The sequence below is a fragment of the Perca flavescens genome, chromosome 11, assembly GCF_004354835.1.
Source record: "Perca flavescens isolate YP-PL-M2 chromosome 11, PFLA_1.0, whole genome shotgun sequence".
NCBI classification, from domain to species: domain Eukaryota; kingdom Metazoa; phylum Chordata; class Actinopteri; order Perciformes; family Percidae; genus Perca; species Perca flavescens.
Genome location: NC_041341.1, coordinates 14,817,244 through 14,827,155, shown reverse-complemented (window position 1 = coordinate 14,827,155; position 9,912 = coordinate 14,817,244). Strand labels below are relative to the sequence as shown.

General features: G+C 40.1%; 1 long non-coding RNA gene across 1 annotated transcript; it reads right to left on the bottom strand.

Annotated features, from left to right (window-relative positions):
* Positions 1 to 260: 260 nt before the first annotated feature.
* Positions 261 to 1,075, bottom strand: LOC114563559 (uncharacterized). The gene is made up of 3 exons (XR_003693654.1): positions 942 to 1,075; positions 616 to 808; positions 261 to 300 (listed from the first exon to the last, which is right to left on the bottom strand). It is a non-coding gene; the product is annotated as an uncharacterized LOC114563559 (long non-coding RNA).
* Positions 1,076 to 9,912: the final 8,837 nt, after the last annotated feature.

Sequence of the window (9,912 nt, the reverse complement as noted above, 5' to 3'; positions counted from 1 at the left end):
TTCACTAAGTTGTACATGAGATTTAATTTACCTCTCCAACCTTGGTGAGTGGGCCGAGCTCTGGACTGGTCTGATTTGGGTGGCTGACAGCTGTATGGATGCACTTGCTCTCAGTGGTCAGCTGTAGAAGATGAAACAGAGACAAAAGGACAATAAAGAGAAAGTCCTGGGAACGTACTACTAGAGAGGATATTTGACATCTGAATAAAAAAAGAAGAAGACATACCTCTTCAGGCTCATCAATTGAGGATGGGGATTTGTGGCACCACAAATCTTTGGAGCCATTTCATCATCAAGGGCCTGTAAAAAGAAAAAAAACAAAACATATTTTAGACCGTGGACTATGAAAACTATAATCTGATGAACACAGCATTTGATGACTTCATTGTTTTTATTCTACCAGTCTGTAATGGTCAGTATCATCTTTGCTATGGTGTGCTGGGTAGGTGGTATGGGGACTGATGGTGCTAACAAACTGCTAACAAAAGCTATAAAAATCATGTTCTACCTGGAGCTAGATGGAAAATGTACAGTATTTTGGTATGTGAAATGTTCTATGGTTAAAGCATTTCTTATATGAGAACTATCAATTTCAAAATGTCAAATTTCGACCACCTTGCATCTCCACGGCCAGTCTGAGTCACCATAATTATAGGTGATCTCCTCTCCTGGACTTATGTCTCGAACTGCAAACAAACAGAGATGGGGCTTCCCTTGCACAGTGAGGTACTTCATCTTGGCATTAGGGTTCATATGGTCGTCATTTACAAGTCTGCCAAGTGACCCATTCTCTGTTGCTGCATCAACACTACAAAAACACAAGTAATATTTTCAAAACAATCCGTTTTTTACTAATGCAATGTAAATGAACCTAATGTGAGAAAAGAGAAAAAGAGTCATATAATTCTGATAAGATTAATCAGTGACATATATCGCATTACCACCACAGTTTTCCATTAAAATGGAACTCGAACATAAACACTTTGAGGAGGTCATGGTAAATGCTCCGTCTCCTCTCACATTCTTGCTTGCTTATTAGATCACCTCTGTATTCCAATAGAAAGTCTCCCTTTTCAAATGGAACAGAGGTGAAGATGCCAATGCCCTAATTCATCAAAGACAAAACAACAAATAAGTGGCAAAAAGTGATATGTATTAAAGTTGAATCATGATTAAACAGTCAGAAGATTCAACTTACCTTTTACAGCATTGATGTACTTGATGTCAAGTCCCACTTTGTCACTTTCAGCAGTAACATAAAATCTTGCATCATCCTTTGGATTAATGCGTCACGCCGCTGCATGTTTACTGTTTACAGGTGCCACAGCCTAAATTACCAAAAGTGATTGTCAGGATTACAATGTTCACTGGGACAAGCATGATCAGAAAACAAAACTCTGGATAAATTAGTAATGTACAAGCCACATCTGGACAGAAGCCAAATGATGTGCTCATAACTGCACCACACATATTTTATTGATTATTTTAAGAATACATAAAAAAGTGTAACATCTTTCTCACAAAATAACAGGCTGGTGGGAGTCTGTAATAGATAACAGGAGAAGGGTGACAGTTGCTTTAATCTCCAGCTGTGCTTGACCACATTCAGACTAAACTTCATCCTGCCTCCAACTGATTTTGTTTTCTGATGGTGTAGAAAGTCACTGACCACACAAGGTAATTTCTCTAATCAAAAACAAATCGAGCGAATCTCTAGTAGGCTTCATAGACCATGTTGCTCAGTGTTACCATCCAAAAATAACAGACAGGTAGCAAGAAAAAATGTTTTAACTAACAGCAGCTGTGTTCTTTTCAAAGATAAAATCTTAAATTGATACAGTCTGTCTGATTTCTCTTCTCTTTATATCATACGCTCTACATTTTCTCTTTCTTCATGTGACAGTAATGGGATTCACATTGTGTTTTTGGGTTCAAAGTCCTTTAAATTTGGTTTCTTTGGTCAATATGAATTACAGATTATTATGACATTAAAAAGAACCAGGGCATGAAATGTTATCACTGTGATGCTTCTGGCATTAGATCGGTTTTAGAATTATTCAAATTAACATGCACCTGACTGGTCAAAGAATGGTCAAAAGTATGTAAAACTACAAGAGAAAAGGCAGTCCCATCCCTCTACAAGTTTACTAGATTCAACATAGTCATATATTTGGAAAGTAGTCTAAACCCAGACATTTGCAGGAGGCTCAGTAAACAGGTGCTGTTTGCTATAGAAACCATGGTGCTTTATACTACTGCCTCTGTCCTCAGCTAACTAAATGAACAGTTCTTTGAAATAACACACTGCACCAGATACCTGTCAGGTCTGTTTTCCCTCATGTTTTGTATATTGATCATTGTGGTTGGTTACTATGGGTACCAATTAATTTATCTTACAGGTTTAGTACACTAACAAAACATCATAAACACATTACATTTATTAAATGGCCTGAAAGTACTCCTATTAATGATAAATCTTCCAGCCTTCCTGTGTCACTGCAACTTCATATTTAAACAAAATAATGTTGGGCTACTAAGAAAATATAAGATTCTCTAAAACAAACACAATGTCTGTGGTAAAAGTTAAGGCTTCCAGGTCCAGACCTCAGCAATTACAAAAGCTACAGGTGGATACAGACAGACAGTTACATAAACTTGTTAATCAACTTAGTACTTACAGAATAGGAAAACCAAAGATGATATCAGTACATCCTCTTAGTTCTTTTTTGTTCCAGTTCCAAAAAAACGAGCTGCCAACTAGCTGCTTTCTAGTCCTCCTCTCCTGTCCTCTCTGCAGACATCCACTTCACGTAAATGCTAAACGAGGCTTAACGAGCAGGGCATGTGGCTACGCCCTGCTTGTTAAGCCATGCCGTAGCCACAGCTCAACTTAACCTAGCTAGCTTTCATTTTAAAAACAAAACTACCAAATTTGACCTGCTGGCAATGTTGCTTCTGTCCTCATCTCTACCTGCTGTCCTCCACAGCTTTAGCCTGAGGCTTAATGAGCAGCACATGTTGATAGCCAATTAAGCTAGCTCAGCTAACATTGCACATGCTTGTAAATATAGCTATACATTTCACAGTAATATCTATAATATCTATTTACAATATAAACATTACCTGTATGTATTTAATCCTCTAGTAAGTCCATGACGTCTAGATGCCGCTTCCAGGTGTGGTCCATTTAAGTTTTAACAAAAAACGTCTCTGGGCCATGCTCCGGGCATGTCTGGGCGGAGCTTCCAGTCGACCTCCGTTTGGCCCCGCCCACGCGCGTAAACCAGCCAATCACAAGACAGCCCGCCAAAATGCACCGTGTGTATCAGAAATGTGTATGAAACTGCAATATAAAACCCAGCAGTGGCGTCGCTGTTCTGATACACTGGGATACACTCAAAATCAGGTCAAGTGGTAAATGAGGACTTTCAAAGAAAAAGAGAATTTATGTAGTTTAGACACTACAGAATGCAATTCCGCTCTTTGATTTATGAGGACTTTGGCATAGTCCCCGTATTACCCTTAGGTCCGTGGAGCCCAGGTGAAATGTCTGGCGTGTTGTCCGTGTAAACCACATACACCAACACACACACACACACACACACACACACACACACACACTATTTCTACACTGTTATTCTCCTTCTTTCTCTCTCACTCATTTGGTGATCTCATGGAGAGAGCCTTTTCCATGGAGGACAATAGCAGTGGAAATGGATTATGATTATAAAGGATAGGTAGTGGGTTGGCGGCGTACCTACACTGTGCAGCATTCATATGGTGAATCTTCCCCCAGGAGGCTGCCTAAACTGTACGCTTGGTGATTTTCTTTATGCCATTTTTCTGTACTATACTGTGCCAATGCACCTTACACAGTATTTGCTGCTCTATTCAAAGCCCTTAATAACCCTCTCCTATGCAACTGAGAAGCTTTGAAATCTCCTCTGGCTTTTTTCTCTTATGAGGGAAGTCAAGTGTGAAGGTTTGATATGGTCAAATAATCAGCATTTATTTGATAGAATCACAAAAGCAATACATTTTTTCTGTCTCCCCCATCAAATAATTAGTTGCACATTTTAGATATTTGATAGCAGTTTGGCCATTAATTATTCATGCTCACTAAATTCATAAAACATCATCTAGTCCCCAGAAAGTAACATTTGATATTACATCTAAGGCCCAGAGCAGAGATGTTTGCCAGAATCCCATCAAATGAAATTTCTAAAAATACTGACTAGCCCTTTAAGAACGACTGAAGGAGAGAAGTCCCCTGCTATCTATTTTCTTTGGCACCACAGCTCTTTTCTGAATGTCTTCCATTTGATTCACTGCCTCTCTTTTTTTCTCCTCTTCGCTCTCTCCCTCTTCCAGCCCTTCTCATGATGTTAATTTAATGCAATCTGAAGAATTAAAAGCAACCAGTATCTTTTAATGTCTGTTGGAAAGGCACTTGTAACACATCAAATTTACTCTCACCTTTCTGCTGGGATTTTGAGGGGGGGAATTAAGATCAATTATTTGCAGAATCTGAAGTTTCATTAAAATCACTTTTCTCTCTCAGTGTCCTTGCGTCGTTTCAAGTGGGCCATCTGTCTAAACATCTCTCAGGGTTCTTTTCCTTTTTTTCTGATCATTTCCTCGCCTTATTCATGAACCCTAGGAGTCCAGCTTTGTAGTAGTGTTGGAGCTGGAGCAGCCTACCCCCACTGAATACAGCTCTGGGCCTCAGCCTGCACAAGACTCCCCTCTTTACCCTGTTACCTCTCCCCAACCCTCCCAAATAGCCCTCCTTTTACCTCCCTCCACCTTTTCTCTACAAGGACCTACAGAATCTCTGAACTTGCTACACAGAAATGACCCGCCTTTATTGAGATCGGTTATCCTCACCCTCTGTCTCTCTCTCTCTTCCCCTCTCAAACCCATTCACTGTTTGAGACCCCCCGCCTCGTCCCCGGCCTTCCCTCCTTCCCTGCCTCTCGTCCTTATTGCGGATTTGTATGCAGGCTGTGACCTGGGTGGCTACAAAGCACCGCACATTATTCTTGATCATTCCTCTGCCCCCCGTGAAGCCAGTTATGAGGAAAGATCCCTTAATGATGCTCTGACTATTAACAGTGTTTTATGTCCAAATGTATCCCTCGTCCTTCTAACCAACCGGTCAAATATAGATACAAGAACCCGGGGAATCTACTGTAACAAGATTTTGGTAAAATATACATGAGTCTGTTTGATTACGGCAATAATTGTCAAATAAAGTGCTCACTCTGATGACAGTGGGTTCTAGTATTACTGAAGGAAAATGTGACTGTGCCTGACTTTCTAACAGCCTTAACATGGTGCACTTTTAGTAATTTGGTAATAGTTTCCTTTCAGAGAAATTCAAATTTAGTGTTTAAATTGCTCTGACACATACTTCCTGGACATGCAGAATTTTGCATGAATAACATTTATTCTCAAAATCAATTGTAAGAAAATGTTTACAGTAACAAAATTATAACTCTTGCATGTCTAAGGCTTGATGTTTGTAGCTTGCACAATATACAAAATGATGTCATGCACTCTTTTATACTTTGGATATTAAAAATGTATTTTCTTTTTGTAGAAAACATAAATAACATGTAAGAATACAGACAAAATAAATATAGAGTCCATAAGAGTATGTGTGTGTGTGTGTGTGTGTGCGTGTTGTGTTTGGTAGAGCAAGATGAGTCTTGATCGGTGCTGTCACAGTGCCAGTATTGTGTCTGCAGCCAGTCCATCCAGGCCCCTGCATCTCCCATCCCGTCCCAGGCTCATCCCTCTGTCTGTGGGAAGACAAGTCACAGCGCCAGCCTGGCTCGGGGCCAGTGTGGAAGCTCTGGTTAAGTCCCTCTGCCAAGTCTGGATTACACCGAGATGTTAATCAATGGAGAGAATATTAAAAACACTATCATATACTTTCAGTTTCCAAAATGGATCAACATTTCAATGGCGGCAAATCTACCACCTGCGAGCACTTTTGGATAGTTGCCTTTAATGGAGCTATAATTAAACATGTCAAAAGCTGTGTATACTTTGTATTTGTGGCATTGTTTTGGGTGGAGTTTGGTAAAGAGGAATGCCCTTTAAATCCCAGTCTCTTTTGTTGCTTCATTGTTGCAGCTTATTGTGTCATAAGTAATTCTAGCTGACTTCAAAGGAGGTTTGGGCGACACTGTTAGGTTGTGGGAAGCACTGTGAATGTCGAACAACGCAAACGACCTCTCTCAGATGGGAATGTTACAGCGTGTCTCTTGTGAAGATAGTTTGTTTCCCTTTGTTGTCTTCCTTCAGATTGATATGTGACCTAAATTTCGCAAATATAAACTTATAACGCAGGAACCCGATGCCGAACCTGACCTCCCCATTGTGCATAATGTGTGTGTGTTTATGTACAAGGTTCACATTTAATGGGTTTTGTAGAAGTGAGTGGGAGCTACCAAAATGGCAAAGGGAGCAGCACAGAAATAGATCATATTTCTAGTTTCTGTGTTTTTTCCTAATAAACCAAAGCAATATATCAGAATTACGCATAATCACGGCTTTTCAATATTGGCTAAGTTGATTTGTGAGAGATGTGTGTAGGAGACAAGAGGCCTGTAACCAATTCACTTAGGGAGTATGTATGCATTTGGGCCCCTATAGTGAAGCAGACAGACATTCAAATTAGAATGATGAATTGTGCTGATCCAAATCTATCTATTCTGACTTTGGCTACATATTTTAGAAGACCTGTCGCTCACTCATTTGCTCCACTGGTTTAATCTTGTTTGGGTTGCGGACTGTTGATGCCCATATCAGCAAAACTTATGTGAAAATAAGGGAAATATATGTTGCCAGCCGGTGACAGAGCTGTCACTAAGTTTCTACTGCCCTGGGCATTTATGACAAAGAGAGTGAGAATAGTTGTGTATAAGAGAAAGACAGAAACATAAAAATAGACTCAGAGAAAAAGAGAGCGTGAGCATGGAGAATTTAGGCATTGTTAAGCATTGTCGCCGGTAATCAGCAGGAGTTGGACATGCAGAGATTGTTGGTGGGGCTGGAGATTGGGGGCCCATACTATCAGTGTCTACCCTACTGGAGAGATCTCCGTGGGGGGAAAGAGTGCCCTCTGGCCCCCTACACTCCCGACACATCCATCCACAGCCCTCACACCTCCTCACACACATTCCTCACATACTCTCACTATTGGCCTGTCCATCTTCCTTTCACTCTGCCTCCACAACTGATATCTTACTTCACATAACAGAAAAGGTCGATATGCAACTCTGTTTGCTACTGTATGGTAAGCTTAGTGGAAACCTGTTGATAAGCCTAAAAAAAAAGATGTGATCTTGTATGGTACATTAAAGTAAACAGGGGTCATGCTGTCTGGCTGTGATTGTGCAGATTATCATTTGCATGTTCCTGTCGAATTTACAGTACGCTGCAGTATATGGGAACATTTTTCTTCCTCGTCAGCCGTGAAAGCATCTCACTGCTCGCAGTAACAGAAATAAGTTACACCTGCACACTTGCAGCTGTCAAAACTTCCTGCTGATGCTCACATAAGGTTTTTAGTAAACACACACACACACACACACACACACACACACACATACCTACATACACTGTGTTGCTCCAACAGAAGTAATATTCTCGGTACACATGCAAGCGTTGTCACACTGTTGTTGCTTCAGCTCTGTTACAAATTTAGCAAGCGCACCTTTGGCTTTGGCACTAAACTTTTGCGCTCAGACAGATTTAGCACATCTGTAAGCTTTTGAGAGGGTTACAACTATTTAGTCTCCTTCTCAGAAGTCTCTACTGAATTACAGTGTAAATGCAACTTTATAAATTAGCTTTATAGTTATATGACATGGCTTATATCCGTGTGCATAATTTAACCAAACCAACAAGCTTTCACGGTTAGAGGTTTTTGTTTTATGTTTTATGTTTTTTTTAGGCAAGAAAGTTTAAGTTTAACAACCATGTTCCTTTCTTAAGTCTTAATGAACTCATCAGTCAATAACAGTCAATGACAGCAGTTCCCGCGTTATCAGTATTCACGCTGGGAAATCCTCAGCTTTCTAATTAACTGGATCAGAATTAATCAAGCAGCCGTTGACTGTCGTTGTGTGTCAGAGGAGGAAGCAGTTGTCACCCGAAGAACACACACACACACACACACAAATGCGCACACACACACACACACACACACACACGCACACACACACACACACACACGCACACACATAATTAAAGCACATATAGATATTCAACCTTGCAAATGCATCTATTTTATACATCTCATTATAAAATTCATTAAAACTTAGTTAATTAGTAAAAGGCGTAGTTTTACATTTTGTTTTCTTACAAGTACATCCCTTTGCAGCTAGACAAAATACTCAACTTGCTCATTCTAGCCTGGATAAAAAAAAATTTATCTTCACCTTCTTAGATTAACCTTCTTAGTGACTTATATACGCTGATGGAAATCTGCATCTGAAACTGTTTGGCATTTAAACTCTGGTCTTGTTGATTTTTGGATTTCACTAACCTTTTGGAGGCGAGTCTGTGCTTCTTTGGTATTTGAACACGTGTTTGGGTACCTTGTGTGCTTTGTGAGAGAGACAATGAAGCAGTACGTGTGTGTGTGTGTGTGTGTGTGTGTGCTCACATGCACATGTATACATCGGCCTACCTACAGTATGTAGGTATGTGCTTGTGGATAAAAAAAGAAGACAGGCAGGAGTGTCTATGTGTGTGTGCATGTGTGTTTGTGCTTTAATGTTGTTGTTGCTCGGGTGCCCTCTTCATCTTGAGCCACAGATTCAGCTGGGTGCCCTCCCCCAGCTGACCTTTTAATGTAAACTGCTTGTTTTAAGATGCCATGTTGCATCAGGGCAGAGAAGCTGCTGGGATGCGACTAGTGTTGTGGGGAATGAGGGAGACAATTCAGAGGTGGAGAGAATTCATCTAGGTGACCTCTCAAACCTCTGACCTTTTAATGAAGCTTTTATAACTGACATCCACATTCACTTTGTTTTGTTTTGGACTTAACCCTCTTTGAACGGGAGGTTCTTTTGTCTCGCCCTCCCTTTCACTCCTTCCTGCCCTTATTGTCCTCTTCCCTCATCTCACTGGTTTCTTTTCTTTCTTCTCTCTCTATCCATCCTTTCCTTAAGTGCAATTACTGTAAATGTCCTCACACTTAATTGAACAAAATGTTTATATAAATAAACATTTGTATTATTCTTTATTTATTCCTATCGATATATATTATCTCAAGAGAGACCTTGCTAACATTGTAGCATAAAATAACATGTTTAAACCAGTTCATGTTATTTTATTTATTAGGCTGCCAAATAATTCCATTATTGTCATCTGTGGGCCACTGTAGGTATTTCATGGGAGCCTGTGACAAAGAGATTAGGTGACAGGTGAGGAAATGGGGCATTTACTGATCAGATTATGTAAAGAATGCAGTCTGATGCACTGCAAACTATTGGTACCAGCAGGAGAAGTTGAAGCTGAGAAGTAGCAGCATTAGACCAACATGTCATTTAACATGGATTGAAGAGGCAAAAAATAACAGAACACTAAAAGGGGCAGTTAAAGAACAGTCAAATTTGACACTGCGTTCGCTAATCTGAAAGAGCTGGACATAGAGTAGATGGGGCCTGAGCCCAGTTCAGGATTAGGTCAATTTTATATTTTGGCAAACAGAAGCTTTTCATAAAAAAAGTCACTGTTTGCACAAGTCATCACTTGCAGCTCCCAACCCTTGGTTTAGCGATACCACATGATTTCACAGATTATCATTTTAATAGTGTGTGTGTGTGTGTGTGTGTGTGTGTGTGTGTGTCGAGAGAGACTGTGTAGAAGTTTAGTTTAATCCCTCTAGTCATA